General features: G+C 48.0%; 1 protein-coding gene and 1 pseudogene across 3 annotated transcripts in view; both read right to left on the bottom strand.

Moving 5' to 3' along the window:
- Window positions 1-18982, bottom strand: part of VIT (vitrin) — a 1955513-nt gene that overhangs the window by 1876938 nt on the left and 59593 nt on the right. The window lies entirely within an intron of this gene.
- The window catches only part of LOC147708354 (uncharacterized), a 46439-nt pseudogene continuing 29294 nt past the window's right edge, over window positions 1838-18982 (bottom strand).

Below are 18982 nucleotides of genomic sequence, written 5' to 3'. Positions count from 1 at the left end.
CACATTCCATCACTCTGCGATCAAGAACAAGTTAGGCGGTCCAGCTGGGGGTTTATTCGAGCCACTTAAACATAGCTCTTCTTTTTGTGAGTTCAAGAAGCCATTCACATTACAAGAAGTTACTTTCCACAATTGTGTAATTCCTAAGACCTACGTAGCTCTTTACAGCCAGGACTATCATATTCTCTCCTCCAACTCTCTTCCATTTGTACCAGATCTTTCAATAAAATCCTGGCAAACCACTTGGTGACAAAAACCCTGCCACTTACAACTTGGCCTCCAAATTTAAACGTATTACTCAGCATTCCTGGTCTGCCTGCTAACCATACGCTCATTTTTTTTAATGCTACACCCCTCTTCCCCCCTGCCCACCCCAAACCGTCTGTGGAGTGAAGTTGCCCTTCCTTCACAACCACAGCCTCCCTCCAACAACAAGGTGCCTTGACTTGGCACCCCGGAGCACGCCCCCCCCCCCCTTCACCTCTGAAAATAAAAAAATTAAATTGCAGTTCAATTAACCCCGGGATGTTTGAAATATAACACTTGCTAAAAAAAAACCCGTAGCTTGCTAATTCAATACATATAAACATATACAGTACAGCATCCAAGATTCATTAGTGCAAAAAGAAGGCAAGAATGTAAAGTGCATTGTGCAAAGGGCCACAAAGATTCCATACATCAGCTATAAGCCTATTACGGGTCTACTGCAATGAATGCAATGTTCATTAGTACAGTCTACTACCTCGATATACCTCAATATACCTCAATAAACCTTATAAACACGGGGTAGACCATACATAGTGACAGTACCAGAAAGGGATAAAGTGCAATGTGCAATGTGCAGAATACAACAAAAACGTCAGCTACAAGCTTACTATACCCAATGCGAAAGCAGTGCAAATGCAATTGTCATTAGTTCAAAAAACTGCAAAAAAACTGCATATCATTACCTCCACACAGTGTAGAGTAATAGAGTCTGTAAAGTGCCAATGCAAAAAAGTGCAATGTTCAAAGTGCCATATAAAAAAAGCTCAGCTTTGACCTTATTGCTTACTGTAATATTTGCAATATCATTAGTGCAAAGATCGCAATTTCACTGCCCCAACATACACTTTGAAAAAAAAGGGCGTGAACCCTGTAAAGTGCTCTATAAAGTGCATCACTACTCATCTCCCCCTTCCCCCTTCCCCCTTCCCCAAAGGGAGAGTACAGTGCAGAAAGGCAATAGGTCTTACTAGCAGACGGTAGCCTACAAAGATGTTTAAAGTGCCAAGGTGCCAAAAATACAAAAGCCGAAGAAGCAAAACATATTTCTTAAATCTTACAGCAACCTGACTGGAAAAAAAACTCTTTAACAGTTTAATTAAGTCTACCCAAGTCTCTTATTATTTTTCATTATCTTGAACAATCTTTTGTAGTAAATCTTGGGCTTCTTCAAGAGAAACACATATGTGAAACCTTCCTTTCCATAGCACTCTCAGTTTGGACTGCTGCGCAATAGAGGTCTGAGCTCCAGCACTCTTGAATTGGCTGAGCATTCCAACAAAGTCCTTCCTTCTCCTTGTTGCTGCTGCCGACATGTCGGAGAATATTCGTACTCTGCCTCCACTGAGTAGAACAATCTATTTCTTATGAATTGCCTTTGTAAGTACTGCCTCTCTAATACAATAATCCGAAAAGTTCAAAATTATTGTCCTGGGAACTTAGCTCCTGGAATTTTCTGGGAAGGAACTCAATGGGCTCGCACTACTGTAAGAACTTCGGGTGCTTTCTCAAGCAAATGATTTCTGATTAATGATTCTATATAAGCCACTGGGTTGGATTGGCCGTCAATACGTTACCTATCTTCTGGAACTCCTGTGAAGTGCAGATTTGAGGGCCTTGCATAATTCTCCATCTCATCGACCTTATTCTGGGAGGCCTGAAACTTCTTTTGGAGAGAGATAATATCAGAATCACATACTACAGATTGATCCTCAATATCAGATACCCGTTTTTCCAGCTCTTTAAATCTCTCAGGTATTTGCTGTACCATGGTTTCAATTTTGTCTAGGTGTTGGAGCAGTAGAGAGAGTTCCTGAGCTTGCCAGGTTTTATAGTCTCGGATCTCTCCCAAAATAGTCTCAAAGAGTTGCTGCATCTGATTTAACGGGACGACTGAAGATTGGGCCACAGCAGAGACAGTATCAGGGGTGCCTCCCTCAGCCTTAGCGACGTTATTATCCGTTTCCTGCTGAGAAGCCAAGGTCCTCGGTTCTGGCCCTATTTCTGGCCCTGGCGAGCCGTGCTGTAGTGAAGGGGATAAAGACCCCAGGTCCTCACTTGTCCTGGAAATACGTCTTGGTATCTCCAGCGTTACCCCTTGTGCAGTCCCTCTCCACTGCCTTGATTGGACTTGATTTTCTGAACTTTTTTCACAGGAGATCTCTCCTTCATTTCCTAGAGGAGCCCTAGTTCCTGTCGTAGCTTCCGCACCTTTCTTCTGAATTACAGGGATAGCTTCTTCAGGAAGTGTCTTGTCCGCTATCCGCTTGTCCCCTGTGCTGCATTAGCCATTTGATTTAATTTTAGATTAATCGAAAATACTGGTTACTCCTAGGAGAGTTGGGAGGATTAACTACTTCCGGGTGCAACAGATCCTGACAAAGACAACACCGCTACAGTTGCCCCTGAGACTTTGCCGTTGCCCTCCGATCTCACTTCTGGTGAGAGCTCCATCAAGGTGGAAGATGTATCTGGGGAGTCAGAAAGTGTAGAAGAGAACTTCTGAGACAAGAGAGCCACTTGCGAATTTGTGAAGTTTAAATGTCTCCTAGTTTTCTGAACAGTTCTTCCTCTCCTGGCTGCCTAAATACGAGCCTGCACTGTTTGACGTTTAGATTTCTGTGCTGATGATGGAGAAACAGGGGGGCTGCGGATGCAGCTAATGCTCAAGCTGTTGTCCCTCTCAAAACCATCTGACGCATAGCTCTCTATCCAAGCCCTTAATTGACTTCCCTTGCACAGTTATTTTTGTCACTGACCAAATAGGACAGCATACAGACACTTTTGAGGCAGAACTGCCAACAACCTCACAAGAAGTAGCTTAGGAGGGGATTATATAACTACTGACAATCTGTCAGGAAAGTTCCAGCCAGCAGGGTACTCTTAAAAGTTTATGTAGAAAAAACAAAAACAGTTCTCAGAGAGAGTCCTACCATGCCTTACAGACTTGGTGGCAATGTGCAGTGCAGTGCCTGGTAGTCCGATGCTGCCTCAATTCCACACTCCACACTCGCCGTCCTAGCTCTCTTTACTCCTAAGGCACTTTAAGGGCTGATTCCTCTTCAGCGCGATCCTCAGACCTCTGGCTCCATTGGTCTCCCGCCTTGCGAGACCTCTGATGACCTCTGGCGACTTCAGCATCAGCCTTGTTGCTGAAATCACACCGATACCTCATGTCAGCACTCCAGGGAGGAGGGGGCAGCTGGCGGCCACTATCATGAAGCCTCATGCCGCTTCAAGAGCAGGTAATTCCTTCAGAAAGCCGAATGCCGATAACGTGGCACTCGCTTCCCTACAGCCTCGTCTTGCTGCAAGCGGCAAGCTGTTACGGCTGCATCATCCCGGAAGCTGAGGAAAGAGGAAGGGGGAGGGGCATTGTGCTCAGCTCCAACAAGACATTGGGCTCACCTGCCGGGCCCCAGCTGGGGGTTTATTGATCTTAATTAAAATAGACCTTTTATGTTCTGTATATGAACTCAAGACCAACAGCCTAGATATACTAGTGGTTCAGATAAGGGCAGAGGATGGGTTGGAGTAGATCTTTTCGATGTGTACACCAGAGGGACAAAAGCGGGACCCACATCATCCACTTGCCAGGAGTTGCAGAACCTTCTAGATGCTAGAGATACCCAATTACCATTAATAGTCGCAGGTGACTTTAATGTCACATTCGAACCACTTGGGCAAGAGGATTTATGTGGAAACGGGGAAGATGAGGAGTTATGGCTTATTCCCCCTCCGGACCTCACTTCCATAAAACAAATTGCCCCGAACGGCACTGCAGCTTAATGCACTAACCCTCAAATTTGGCTTGAGGGCCACAAATGAGCGAACCATTTCTGTAGGAGAGTAGGGTCTGCTTTCCTATGGTCACCCCCGATTTTTGCTTTTTGCTTCACTGGTTTTGGACATAATGTGGCAGTGGGCCTGCTAATCAGAACCACAGCCTGTTGTTCTCTCTCTAAATTCACATCCATGTACTTTAGGTACATACCCAATTGGACTTTGGGTCACCTTATCAGCCCCTGTGCAGTGTACTATAGGTACCCAGGGCATAGGTGCATCCAAGACCTACCAGGGGCTGCAGCATATCTTTTTGCCATCCTGGCTGGCCATTCAAACAGACACAACAAGCTGATCCCTCAGCTGGGGCAAGGTGGTGTAATCGCCCCTTGCTTAGATATAGTATACCTATATCTAAACCTATATCTGGACACATATATACCTATAAGTCACTCCTATGGCAGGCCTTAACAATCCTGGAGGCAGAGTGCTTGGTTTTATGTGAGATGGTGCTCTAGCATGAGCTGAGCCTGTCTGCAGCTGTCGGGACCAACTCCCTTAGCTGTTCCAGGATATTGCCATACCATATACTCTTAAGTGCATTATAATCCTCGCGGTTACTTGCTAACTTTGGTTTGGCTTTATCAAAACATGTGGTGTAAGGTGTCATACGCTTTGGAATACTACCCCCTCGCCAGTCCTGGCGACGGGGGTAGCATTCCACCCTTCTAGAGGGAGAAGACAAGTTACTTTGCTTAAACGCGGTTAAATCTAACCAGAGCCCCAGCATCACAAAATGGATGCTGCTGCCACAGACACAAGTCTGGCCTCCTGCTGCTGACCGAAACTCCGGCAGGGGATGCCTGGACAAATGGTATCCTGTCACAGGGAGGTGTTTCACCACCCCAGACAGGAGATAGTGGATTGTAGCATGGAGGGTTGAATGAAACTAGACACTGCCTGGGGAGGACAAGGCTTCCCATGCATAGTCCAGTTCAAACCGGTGCTGGGACACTCCAGTCCCAGATCTGGTGCGAAACTGGACAAAGGGAAAGGGGTGTAACCACCCCCTTCCTGGGTCCCACCCATAGGAGGGACCTAGCAGGTAATCCAGCCCCTTGATTTGGAATAAAGGTAGGAGCTGTGCCCAGGAGCATTAGATTATCCTGAATGAAACTTTGATACAGAACTCTGGACCCTTCGACATCCCACTCAACGTGGAAGACTGAAGAATCTCCCTTGTGGTCAAGGAGTGACCACCTTGTGCAAACAAGCACCATCCAGCGCCCAACGATTTGCTTTGTTGCAGTTCCCGCCGGAACTCGAGCAACAGAGATCAACAAGACCCAGCTTCCCTGACTTCTAACAGCCTGATCCACAGTCCCCGCGAATCTGAGACCCGTGGAGGTGACGTGAAGCGTGAAGCTGGTCATCTTGAAAAGAATGCAAAGTGCTGACCGTGCAGCTTCCAAGGCACCCTTAAAGCTGTGCATTGGGATTTGAGAAGCCCCAGCCCCAAGCAGCTTGTGCACCGAAGATCTCCCCTCCACATTTATCGAGTGCTGCGTGGGGCCCTTTTGCATTTTCCTGCTTGACGCATTGGTCCGGTCGCTTGCCCGTTGGCTAGTAGCCCCAGAACCTACGAACCTTGAAATTTACACTGCTAGTCTGGTTGCTCCAGACTGGCCCTCGCTCCCCTGAAAAGGAGCCACCGCTCTGACCTTGCTGGTCCGAGTAAGAAGCGATCTTCGAATCCTGCGTGGGTTGCATTTGCCAAAGCCTGTTAACTCCGATCCGGAAGCCGACACCGCCGACAGCGAGAGCCTTTGTGGTTCAGCTCGTGCTCCGCTCCTGGTCATCGTCGATGCCCCAGAGTCCACGTGGCAGCGGAGACAAGCTTCACAACAACCACCTGATTGCGCCCGACATCGCTTGGTTCCTTCCTGGTTCCATACTGGTCACTGGCTAGTGACCCAGACTCTGTCCACTCTGCTTTCAGGTACTCTACATTTCGATCCACCCTTGGATCCAACCGGACTCTTCTCTCCTGGCCGCCTGCAGCATCTTCATCTCCAGGCTCCATAGATCTCCACGACGAAACCCGACACACTTTGGCACCTATGCACCCGCTTCCTGTGGGTGAGGTAACGGTCAAACACCGGTGCTCCTGTAGTGGTTTACACCTCTAGTGTCCTAGTTTAAAGTGGGGTAATTCTATTCCAGTCGGAAGACTTCAAAACAGTAACTCTATATCTTTTTTGCAATATTGACTTTGCATTGGTACATGCTTGTGCTTTAGGCACTGCACCCGTGTCCCGCGGGACTCTCCCGACTTCTTCACTGCTAGTCCCGAGTAGTCCCAGCGATTCACAACACCCTAGGCCTTACCATTGTTCGAGAGGTGGTACTTATACCACTATTTTAGTATATGGTTTGTGTGGCCACCGGGCCTATCCAAAATTGTGCAAGTTTTGAATGTTTAACTGTGCTTTTGTTTAAACGCTTGTGCCTCTGCACTCATAAGGAGTACAGATGCTTATTCTAGTAATAAATACATATATTTTTTATAATATATAACTTGTGGGGTGTCCTTTCATTTGATATTACAGGATTGCATATGGTAAAACAGCTGGCTTCACATGCCCTCTTGAGTTTAGCCTAAGACTGCTTAGTCCATGCTACCCCTAGGATAGCTTGTCTATAAGGTTGACTTTATAACCACCACCATAAGGGATTGTTTGGACTGATACAGGGTGCCCACAGAACTGTGGACATCATACATCAGGCCAACTTCTCACATTGGTGTGCAGCGGTTGGGATTTGAGCTTGCTGTTGTTCTACCATTGCAATCTTTATATCATTTGAAAGATCACATTAAGTACTATAGGTACATATAAAACAAAAGCTTAACATAATTAGGTTCTACTGAACTTAGTAGTTGTGGACTAAAGGGAGTAGCACACCCTGAATAAAACTCACTAGCAAGGTTCCAGTAGGAAAACACTTAGTGTAGGTAAGTGCACCACTTACACCTCACTAGTCATGCCTGGCACAGGTGAAGCATCAAGCTCTCTACCTGTGGGTGACCATCCAAAGGCACCATCCAGTTATGAAAACCTCAGCCACAAGGACTTGAGTGCCCTATGCACTTCAAGGGGGCTGAAAAGGGGTCACAACCCCACCATCCCTATCCTTATAGCAATCCTAGAGAAAGCTGATCTTGAGAAGGAATCTGCTTCAGGTCCTTCAAGTAAGATGGGAGAAGGAAACCCCCCTGATAACACTGATGTCCCAGAAGTTGATCCTGCAGAGGTAGACGAGGATGAGGATGGAGATGAGTCAGATGACCAAGGGGGGGGGGGGGGGGGGGTGACCGGGTTCTAATTAGAATATTGAACCAGGCCAACTTAAGCCTACATGGGAATGGAGAAGGTGTCCACCTGTCCAGGCCCAATAGTAGACTTAACCATGGCAATAGAAGGATTAGATCTCCCTCCAGGGACTCTAATCATTCTAATGCCTCAAGGGGATCTCAAAGGGGAATGCCTTGCCCCCAGAGAAGAGAACATGAGGCTAGGATGAGAGCTGTCCAACTCCAGAAAGAGAAGGAAGAGGTAGCCCTGGCCTAAGCTAAACTTGCTTTAGCAAGGGAGCAACAATTAAGTGGATTAGATTCCACTGGTGGCAGCAACATTATCTCTAGAGATAAAGACAGGTCCTATGATCATAGAAACCTGAGCAAGATTGTGCCCCCTACAGAGATGGGGATGACATCCACAAGTGGATAACTGCTCTTGAGAGAGCCTGCATGGTACAGCAGGTTCCTCAAGACAAGTGGGCTGCAATCTTATGGCTCTCCTTCTCTGAGAAAGGGAGAGATAAGCTCCTCACTGTTAGACCTGAGGATGCTAAAAACTACACTATCCTGAAGAGTGCTCTTATTGATGGGTTTGGCTTAACCACTGAGCAATACAGGTTGTTGTTCAGAGATACCCAAAAAGCTCAGACTCAGGACTGGACTGACTTTGTTGATTGTGCCACTAAGGCTTTGGAAGGTTGGTTGCTGGGAAGTAAAGTTTCAGACTATACAGGATTGTACAATCTTATAATGAGAGAACAGATCCTTAATAATTGCCAGAACCAGTTGTTGCATCAACACCTGATTGACTCAGATCTGACCTCTCCCCAAGAATTGGGAAAGAAGGCAGACAAATGGGTCAGAACCAGGGTTAGACAGAAAAACCAGAACCAAGGTGGTGATCAGAAGAAGGCAGACCTGAAGGGTGGAGATAAGAAAGAAAAAGACCAGAAGTCTTCTTCAGGCCCCCAAAATAATTCTAATAAGGAAGGTGGTTCCCAGAATGGAAACAAGAAGAAGAAGAATGATGGCCCAAAGAAACCTTGGTGCAATAGCTGTAAATCAGTTTCACACTGGGGTAGTGAATGCACTAAGAAAAATCCAGTCCCTACCACTGCAGCCCCTAAAGCACCTGCACCCCCTAGTACAGTCAGAAGTGGTAGTACACAACCAAATTGTATAGTAGGGTTAACCCTGGGTACTGAGATTGAGTCTGGCCTAGTCAGAATCCCTACTCAGGCAGTTCTGCTCTATGATGTGGACATAGCCATGCCCACTACTATGAGTCCCAATACTTTGGGCAAGTCTAGGCAGACGCCTTTGATCAATGAGAAACTGGCTCAGGCCTACAGGGACACGTGCCAGTGTCATTATGGTGACACCTAACTTTGTGGACCCTGGACAAATTGTACTAGGTGAGAATTACCTGGTGATCAATGCTAGCAAAGCCACTACTACACATAGTGTGGCTGTTGTTAACTTCTCCTGGGGAGGGGTAAATGGCCTCAAGAAAGTTGTTGTGAGTGCAGACCTCCCAGTTGACTGTCTTTTGGGCAATGATCTAGAGAATTCTTTATGGTCAGAAGTGGAGTACAGGACTCATGCAGAGATGCTAGGTATTTCAGCACATGTTCTTGCTGTAACCAGGCCCCAGGCCAAGAAGTGCCTACCTGAACCTGTGGTGGATCTTGAAACTATAGACCAACCACAACCCAAGAGGAAGAGCAAGAGGGGAAAGGCAGTGCCTTCCCACTTGCCCCAGGTTGAGGATCAGACCTCACAGGAGGCTGATTCTGTGATCCAAGAGGAGACTGTCTCAGAAGAGCTTGAACCTGATCAGGTTGAGTTTCTGGGGGCAGGGGGACCCTCCAGGGCAGATCTGGGGCAGGCTCAGTTAACTTGCCCTTCTCTTGAACCCCTCAGACAGCAAGCTGCTGCTGAGGCTGCTGGGAATGCTCAAGGTACCCATAGAGTGTATTGGGATGATGGGCTCCTTTATTCAGAGGCTAGAGACCCCAAGCCTGGTGCTACCAGGAGGTTGGTTATACCTCTGCAATTTAGGGGCTTCCTTTTCACCTTGGCCCATGAAATTCCCCTAGCAGGACACTTAGGCCAGAACAAGACTTGGGAGAGACTTGTCCCTCACTTTCACTGGCCTCACATGTCAGAGAACACCAAGGAGTTTTGTCGCTCCTGTGACACCTGACAAGCCAGTGGCAAATCAGGTGGCACCACAAAGGCCCCCCTGATACCACTACCTGTGGTGGGGGTTCCCTTTGAGAGAGTTGGGATAGACATTGTTGGACCAATGGATCCCCAACAGCATCTGGGCACAGGTTTATCCTGGTGGTAGTGGATCATGCCACCAGGTACCCAGAGGCAATTCCCCTGAGGACGACAACAGCACCTGTTGTGGCAAGGGCCCTACTTGGAGTATTCTCCAGAGTGGGCTTTCCAACGGAGTTACTTTCAGACAGAGGTACCAACTCCATCTGGATATTTGAAAGCGATGTGGGAAGAGTGTGGAGTGAACTATAAGTTTACCACCCCTACCATCCACAGTGCAATAGGCTTGTTGAAAGGTTCAACAAGACCCTAAAGGGAATGATAAAAGGGTTACCTGAAAAGCTCAGGCGAAGATGGGACATACTTTTACCCTGCCTACTCTTTGCTTACAGAGAGGTCCCACAGAAGGGGGTTGGCTACAGCCCTTTTGAACTTTTGTTTGGCCACCCTGTAAGGGGTCCATTGTGTCTTGTGAAGGAAGGATGGGAGTTACCTCTCAAAAAGCCTAAACTTGATGTTGTGGACTATGTACTTGTTCTCCGCTCCAGGATGGCTGAATACATGGAGAAGGCAACCAAAAACTTGGAGGCCAGCCAAGAATTACAGAAAGCTTGGCATGACCAAGGCTGTCCTGACTGAGTACCAGCCAGGGCAGAAGGTGTGGGTGTTGGAGCCAGTGGCCCCAGCAGCTCTCCAAGACAAATGGTCTGGACCCCACACCATACTGGAGAAAAAGGGAGAGGTCACCTACTTGGTGGACCTTGACACCCCTAGGAGCCCCCACAGGGTGCTCCATGTGAACAGATTGAAACCATATGTGGACAGGGCAGACATGGGTTTACTCATGGCTACAGATGGGGACCAGGAGGAAGAGAGTGACCCTCTCCCAGACCTGTTATCCCAAAACCCTGATGATGGTTCAGTGGATGGAGTAGCCTTGGCAGGCAGCCTCACTGACCAACAGCAATGGGACTGCAGACAGGTGTTGCAGGCTCATAGACATATGTTTTCTCTTACACCCAGTCACACTAACTGGTGCACCCATGAGGTGGATACTGGTGACAGCCTGCCTGTAAAGAATAAAATCTACAGGCAACCTGACCATGTCAGGGATTGTATAAAAGCTGAGGTGCAGAAAATGCTTGAACTTGGAGTAATTGAGCCATCAGAGAGCCCCTGGGCCAGCCCAGTAGTCCTTGTGCCAAAACCTCACACCAAAGACGGAAAGAGAGAAGTTAGATTTTGTGTGGACTATAGAGGTCTCAATGCTGTCACTAGGACAGATGCTCATCCTATTGCAAGGGCAGATGAGCTCATAGATAAGTTGGCTTCTGCCAAATTTCTGAGCACATTTGACTTGACAGCTGGCTATTGGCAAATCAGGTTAGCTGAGGAGTCTAAAGCCAAAACAGCATTCTCAACCCCCTGTGGACATTATCAATTTGTGGTAATGCCCTTTGGTTTGAAGAATGCACCTGCCACTTTCCAAAGGTTGGTGAATCAAGTCCTTGCTGGGTTGGATGACTTTTGTGCAGCATATCTAGATGATATTGCAGTCTTCAGCTCCACACGGGAGGATCACCTGGTCCACCTGAATAATGTTCTGGAGGCCCTGCAAAAGGCAGGCCTGACTATCAAGGCTACCAAGTGCCAGATAGGGCAGAGCAAGGTTGTGTACCTGGGCCACCTAGTGGGTGGGGGTCAGGTTCAACCATTGGAGAGCAAGATCCAGACCATACAGGACTGGGCTCCTCCAACTACCCAGACACAAGTCAGAGCCTTCTTGGGCCTGACTGGGTATTACAGGAAATTTGTGAAGAACTATGGGTCCATTGTGACACCATTGAATGATCTGACATCCAAGAAGATGCCAAAAAAGTTCAGTGGACAGTTAGCTGTCAAAAGGCATTTGATGACCTGAAGAAGGCCATTTGCTCTGCACCTATCCTGAAGAGTCCTGACTACTCCAAACAGTTCATTGTTCAAACAGATGCTTCTGAGTTGGGGGTGGGAGCTGTGCTTTCACAACTTAACGTAGATGGTCAAGACCAGCCCATTGCTTTCATTAGCAGAAGGCTGACCCCTAGAGAGAAACGTTGGTCAGCCATTGAGATGGAGGCCTTTGCTGTGGTTTGGGCCCTGAAGAAGTTGAGACCATACTTGTTTGGCACTCACTTCCTAATTCAGACAGACCATAAGCCCCTCTTGTGGCTAAATCAGATGAAGGGTGAGAATCCCAAACTGCTCAGGTGGCCCATTTCCCTACAGGGGATGGACTTTACAGTGGAACACAGATCAGGGACTGACCATGGCAATGCAGATGGTCTCTCCAGGTATTTCCACTTAGAACATGAAGACTTATCTGGTCAAGGTTAAGTTTAATGTCGTCCCTGCGTTTGGGGGGGGGGGGGGTTATGTAGGAGAGTAGGGTCTGCTTTCCTATGGTCACCCTAGATTTTTGCTTTTTGCTTCACTGGTTTTCGACATAATGTGGCTGTGGGCCTGCTAATCAGACCCACAGCCTGCTGTTCTCTCTCTAAATTCACATCCATGTACTTTAGGTACATACCCAATTGGACATTGGGTCACCTTATCAGCCCCTGTACAGTGTACTATAGGTACCCAGGACATAGGTGCATCCAATGCCTACCAGGGGCTGCAGCATATCTTTTTGCCACCCATGGCTGGCTATTCAAACAGACACAACTGGCTGATCCCTCAGCTGGGGGAAGGTGGTGTAATCACCCCTTGCTTAGATATAGTATACCTATATCTAAACCTATATCTCGACACATATATACCTATAAGTCACTCCTATGGCAGGCCTTAACAATCCTGGAGGCAGAGTGCTTGGTTTTATGTGAGATGGTGCTCTAGCATGAGCTGAGCCTGTCTGCAGCTGTCGGGATCAACTCCCTTAGCTGTTCCAGGATATTGCCATACCATATACTCTTAAGTGCATTATAATCCTCGCGGTTACTTGCTAACTTTGGTTTGGCTTTATCAAAACATGTCGTGTAAAGTGTCATACGCTTTGGAATACTACCCCCTCGCCAGTCCTGGCAACGGGGGTAGCATTCCACCCTTCTAGGGGGAGAAGACATGTTACTTTGCTTAAACGCGGTTAAATCTAACCAAAGCCCCAGCATCACAAAAAGGATGCTGCTGCCACAGACACAAGTCTGGCCTCCTGCAGCTGACCAAAACTCCGGCAGGGGAGGCCTGGACAAATGGTATCCTGTCACAGGGAGGTGTTACACCACCCCAGACAGGAGATAGTGGATTGTAGCAGGGAGGGTTGAATGAAACTAGACACTGCCTGGGGAGCACAAGGCTTCCCATGCATAGTCCAGTTCAAACCGGTGCTGGGACACTCCAGTCCCAGCTCTGGCGTGAAACTGGACAAAGGGAAAGGGGTGTAACCACCCCCTTCCTGGGTCCCACCCATAGGAGGGACCTAGCAGGTAATCCAGCCTCTTGATTTGGAATAAAGGTAGGACCTGTGCCCAGGAGCATTAGATTATCCTGAACGAAACTTTGATACAGAACTCTGGACCCTTCGACATCCCACTCGACGTGGAAGACTGAAGAATCCCCCTTGTGGTCAAGGAGTGACCACCCTGTGCAAACAGGCACCATCCAGCGCCCAACAGTTTGCTTTGTTGAAGTTCCCGCCGGAACTCGAGCAACAGAGATCCACAAGACCCAGCTTCCCTTACTTCTAACAGTCCGATCCACAGTCCCTGCGAATCTGCGACCCGTGGAAGTGACGTGAAGCGTGGAGCTGGTCATCTTGAAAAGAATTTAAAGTGCTGACCGTGCAGCTTCCAAGGCACCCTTAAAGCTGTGCATTGGGATTTGAGAAGCCCCAGCCCCAATCAGCTTGTGCACCGAAGATCTCTCCTTCACATTCATTGAGTGCTGCGTGGGGCCCTTTTGCATTTTCCTGCTTGACGCATTGGTCCGGTCGCTTGCCCGTTGGCTAGTGGCCCCAGAACCGACGAACCTTGAAGTTTACACTGCTAGTCTGGTTCCTCCAGACTGGCCCTCACTCCCCTGAAAAGGAGCCACCGCTCTGACCTTGTTTGTCCGAGTAAGAAGCAATCTTCGAATCCTACGTGGGTTGCATTTGCCCAGGCCTGTTAACTCCGATCTGGAAGCCGACACCGCCGACAGCCAGAGCCTTTGTGAGTCAGCTTGTGCTCCACTCCTGGTTATCGTCGATGCCCCAAAGTCAACGTGGCAGCGGAGACAAGCTTCACAAAAACCACCTGATTGCGCCCGACATCGCCTGGTTCCTTCCTGGTTCCATCCTGGTCACTGGCTAGTAACCCAGACTCTGTACCCTCTGCTTTCAGGTACTCTACACCTTCGATACACCCTTGGATCCAACCGGACTCTTCTCTCCTGGCCGCCTGCGGCATCTTCATCTCCAGGCTCGATAGATCTCCACGACAAAACCTGACACACTTTGGCACCTATGCACCCGCTTCCTGTGGGTGAGATAACGATCAAACACCAGTGCTCCTGTAGTGGTTTACACCTCTAGTGTCCTAGTTTAAAGTGGGGTAATTCTATTCCAGTCGGAAGACTTCCAAAACAGTAACTCTATAACTTTTACTCGCCATTGACTTTGCATTGGTACATGCTTGTGCTTTAGGCACTGCACCTGTGTCCCGCGGGCCTCTCCCGACTTCATCACTGCTAGTCCCGAGTAGTCCCAGCGATTCACAACGCCCTAGGCCTTACCATTGTTCGAGAGGTGGTACTTATACCACTATTTTAGTATATAGTAAGTAAGTAAGCTTTATTTCGATATATAAAAACATATCATAAAAGCAAGACATCACAGTGTAAAACAATAATCGAACAAACAACTTACAATTCATTGTGCCTTTAAAAAAATCTGTCCGTTTGGACAAGAAAAACATGTTAAAAAGGGGGAGACATTATTGGATCATCAGTTTTTTAGTGGTTCTTATACGCCAAGCCCATCCTAGGAATTTTGCCAAACAGATGGCAAAAAAGGGTCTTGTGTCTGAGAGCAGTATTCTCAAAGCTTCCAGGTGTGAACGGGATCCTAGGCTCCTGAAAAGAGGCTTCAACCACCTCCGTCTGGGAGCCAGATAGGCTCGACACTCAAATAAAAAGTGTGCAACGGATTCTTTTTTCAGCTCACAAAATGGGCAGTCGTGAACAGTTCGCAAGGGTGGTTTCCAGGTAGAAGTGAACTGGCATAAAGGTAGAACCCCAACCCTGAATTTGAAATATAAAGCCCTATCATAAGGACTATGGATCAGGTCCATATAAGCTTCTCTGGAGGGGTTACATTTAACCATCAGGAAGTTGGCAACAGTTTTTGGATGGTTTGATTTACCCAATCTCTCGCTATCAACCCAAGACCAATAGGCCTTCTTCAATTCCTGTTTGGGAGGTGCGGTTTTATTTTTCCACGCATATCCTAGACCAAGCAAGATAAGTGCCTTCTTAACCTCTCTAAGCCAGGCGATCTTGTGCCAGCCAGGATGGGACAAGACGTCTTTTAGGGCATCCGCATAGCTGTGGAGTTCAGGAACGCTCCAAATTCTGGACCACAGTAGTAAGGGGCGTAGTTTAGCTTGCTCGCAGATAGGGCGGGTACCTGCATCGAGCAAGAGTGGGATTGTGGGAGTGCTCTGGGGTAACCTCATCAAGTCTTTATGAAATTTATTTTCTAGGTGGGCCAAAGTGTCCACTCTCTGCGTTCCCCAAAGTTCTGCGCCATACAATGCTGCACTCACAACCCTGGCCCTATAGATGTCAAGAAGTGCCCCGATCGGTTTTGTGGAAGAGGCACGTTGTTCTTTAAGTAAAGCGCCAACAACCCTCTTGTGGGTTAGAAACACTTTCTGGTGGTGGGCCTTCCAATTCATACTATCACAGAGGCGTATGCCTAGATAGTCAAATTCTTTGACCCGTTCTAATGGAACAGAGTCTAGAGTGGGGGGTTTAACAGTTTTCTTCGGGGGGTTGAGGACAAGAAATTTGGTCTTGCCAATATTTATTGCTAAGCCCTTGGTATCACAGAAGGCCTTAAAGCTGTTAAGTAGCGCCTGTATGCCTATGGGTGACTTCGAAATCAGGAGGGTGTCATCCGCAAACAGGAGCGTCGGGATTTTCCTTCCGGCCAGGGATGGTGCATCTGCAGGATGTTGTAAAAGATGCTCCACCACTCCATTTACGTATAGCGAAAACAGAGTGGGGGCAAGCACACACCCCTGGCGGACGCCCCTGTCTACTGGGATACACGGTGTTTTTTCTCCCTGGGCACCCCATCTGATTTGAGCAAAGTTGTTTGCATGGAATTTTATCAATAAGGCCAGAAGGTAGGGAGGTAGACCTAGACCGTCAAGGACTTTCCACAGTAATGCTCGTGGGACCAGGTCGAAGGCCGTTTTTAAGTCTATAAAGACTAGGTATAAACTGCCTCCTCCTAGCACCACTACCTTCCAATAGAGCATTAGAAGGCAGAAAGTCTGCTCGACGGTGCCTGTCCCTGATCTAAAACCCGCTTGGAAATCAGATAATATCTGGTTGTCGTCCACCCACTCCAGAATCCTGCCCAATACCACTTTCCCCGCCACCTTTTGCGTTGTGTCCAACAAACTGATGGGGCGGTAATTAGCTGGGTCTTCCCTGTTGCCTTTCTTGAAAATGGGGACGACTTCAGCGCCCCTCCAAGAGTCAGGGAAAGATCCCCCCAACATAACCTCATTAAGAAGTGCAGCAATTAGTCTGCTCCAAAATGGAGGATTATTTTTTATCAGGTCGCCCGGGATCCCGTCCGGGCCTGCTGCTTTGTTGGGAACAATACAACTAATTGCCTTCTCTACTTCTACAGCGGTGAATGCAACTTCGTTTGGTGGGAGGACTGTGGAACTGAGCCGTGGTAGCGGGTCTGGTTGAGGGGGCCCTGTTTGCGCTGTATACAAGTTCGAAAAATGGGCAAACCAGGCAGCGCCAGGGATGTTACAAGTCAGTTGATGATCTATGGGCTTGTCTCTTGACCTTAGCAAGTCCCAAAACCCCTTGGCATCTTTCCTTGTACTTGCCTCCGTTAGATCACGCCAAAAATTGTAGTCATATGACCGCTTGGCCTCAGTCACAGATTTCCTGTAGAGTTTCCTTGCAGACCTAATGACAGCTTGATCTTTCCCTTTTACTGCGGCCACGAGTTCACTCTTAGCATTTCGGCAATTCGCTGTGAACCACTTTCCATTTGCTCTCGGGACGCCTTTTGCAGCGCTTCTGGCGCTGGGTTTCGAAATGGTGAATAGCCCACTTAATGCTGTTACTGTCTCTAAAAATAGTGATAAGAACTTCTTACTGTCACCGTTTATAGCACCAAACTTGGATTCAGCCTGTAGTAGGATGGTTTCAGCTTGTGTCATCCGTGCCTCATCTGCTGCGACTCTTGCCCATTTGAGACGTCTCCCACAGTTCGAGGGGAGGATCTCACGTGAGGATTTCCATATCTGGTTGGTGGTTTCTTGAGAGCCCTGGTGCCAGGGAACAGAAATGGTTACAGCAAGAGGGTTGTGGTCGCTATCACAGGTTTCTATAACCTCCATGTCTTGGTGGTATGACCAGAGGGTATAGTTGAGCATGACAAAGTCAATTCTGGAAGAGTGGCCCGTCCTATTATATGTGTGGGCACCCATGGGATCTGACCTAGAACGCCCATTTGTTGCTCTCATATTATACTCCATACAGAGAGCGTTTATATCGATCACCCTTTGTGTCCATTTCGGGATCGGGTCAAGGTTCAAGATGGGGATTCCCCTCCTATTATCCTCCTCATTAGTGTCCAGAATATCTTCTTTAGCTAAAGGCTCAAAACAGCAGTTAAAATCGCCTGCCAGCAGGACGAGAGAGTCAGCGTCGCAGGCAGCCAGGTTGTTGCTTAAACCTAGTGAGGTTAAAGATCCTCCGTTCCTGCTGTCCCTTAAGTAGATATTAAATAGTTCTAGCTTCCTTCCCCCTTTGTGATGGAGTGTTAGCCATTGGAGGTCAGGAGATTCAGTAGGTCTTTGGAGAACGCTGAGGTCTAGAGCTATATTGATCCAAATAAGGAGACCGCCGGACGGGCGTCCTTTGGAACCTTGATGATGAACAGCCGGGACGTAGAAGGTCGAGAAGCCCACTCTATGTCTAGGTTCCTGGCACCATGTTTCCTGTAGCAAACAAATGTCGTAGGGTGCCAGGAAGGTGTTCCATTCCGGGTTGTCAAGGTTACGTTCGAGGCCAGCCACATTCCAGCTTAAGATCTTCAGTGAGGATTCCCCGGGTGGAGAGATTTTAGGAACGTGAGTGGGTAAGGAAGAGTTTTCTTCATCCGGGATAGTTAGTATTGGGGGGATCTTAGTCCGATAAAGTTCAGTGGGGGCAGCACTGCCTGGCTGTTTGATCTCCCTTAGATTGGATTGAGCGGGAGGAGGTGGGGTCAGGCAGTGGCTGTCTGGCCATAATTCCATCCTTATACAATCTGAAGTAGCCGTTTTAGTCAGATCCAAGACACATGGCGTGCGAGTCAGGAACCCGCCATCGTTATTTTGTGGGCTGTAAGTTTGATTTCCAGATATTTCTGTGTCCATGGGAGACAAAGCTTTTTCTAATTGTGAGGAAGCGGGGGGCGCAAAAAGTCAATCGACCTCCTCCAGGCCTCCAAATCTGTTGTATGTTGAAAGGCCATTCCAATGTAAAAGGGTGTCCATTGGCCTCGTAGGATGGATGTTCCATGGGTGGTGCTGCACCAAGGACCAGTTATCCGCTTGGGTATGTACTTGGCGTGGAGGGTAAAAGTAGGATAACGGCCTTGGGATGACAAGGGATTCTTCGCTAGTTGGCCAAGAACAAATATGGCGTGCCGTATGTGGGTCATCAAAAGTTACCACTACGCAATCCCCTTGCTTAGATTTCTTTGTTGGGCCCACCCAGGGTATTCTACGGACCATCGTTACCCAGCTTCTCTTGCCATTAGGAGCTGGTCTGTTAACACTAAGCCAGTGCATTGTTTTGTTTTTCAATGACCAATGGTTTTCGTATTGGTCAGTGCCGAGGACAGGGACACCTGTCAACACAACTACATATTCATTGGCCTCTGGAGGAAGATCTATATAGCCTCCTCTGAAATTTTCTTTTGGGCGGGGGCCCTGGGTTTCAGTAGAGTGGGGTCTAGTAGGTGGTACCAAATTTGGATTTGTTTTTTGCGGCTTAGAATTCCGTGCAGGAGCCTGCGGTTTGGAAGCCTGA

Source organism: Lissotriton vulgaris, chromosome 6, assembly GCF_964263255.1.
Source record: "Lissotriton vulgaris chromosome 6, aLisVul1.2, whole genome shotgun sequence".
Classification (NCBI taxonomy): Eukaryota; Metazoa; Chordata; class Amphibia; order Caudata; family Salamandridae; genus Lissotriton; species Lissotriton vulgaris.
This window is presented reverse-complemented; position numbering and strand designations above follow the sequence as displayed.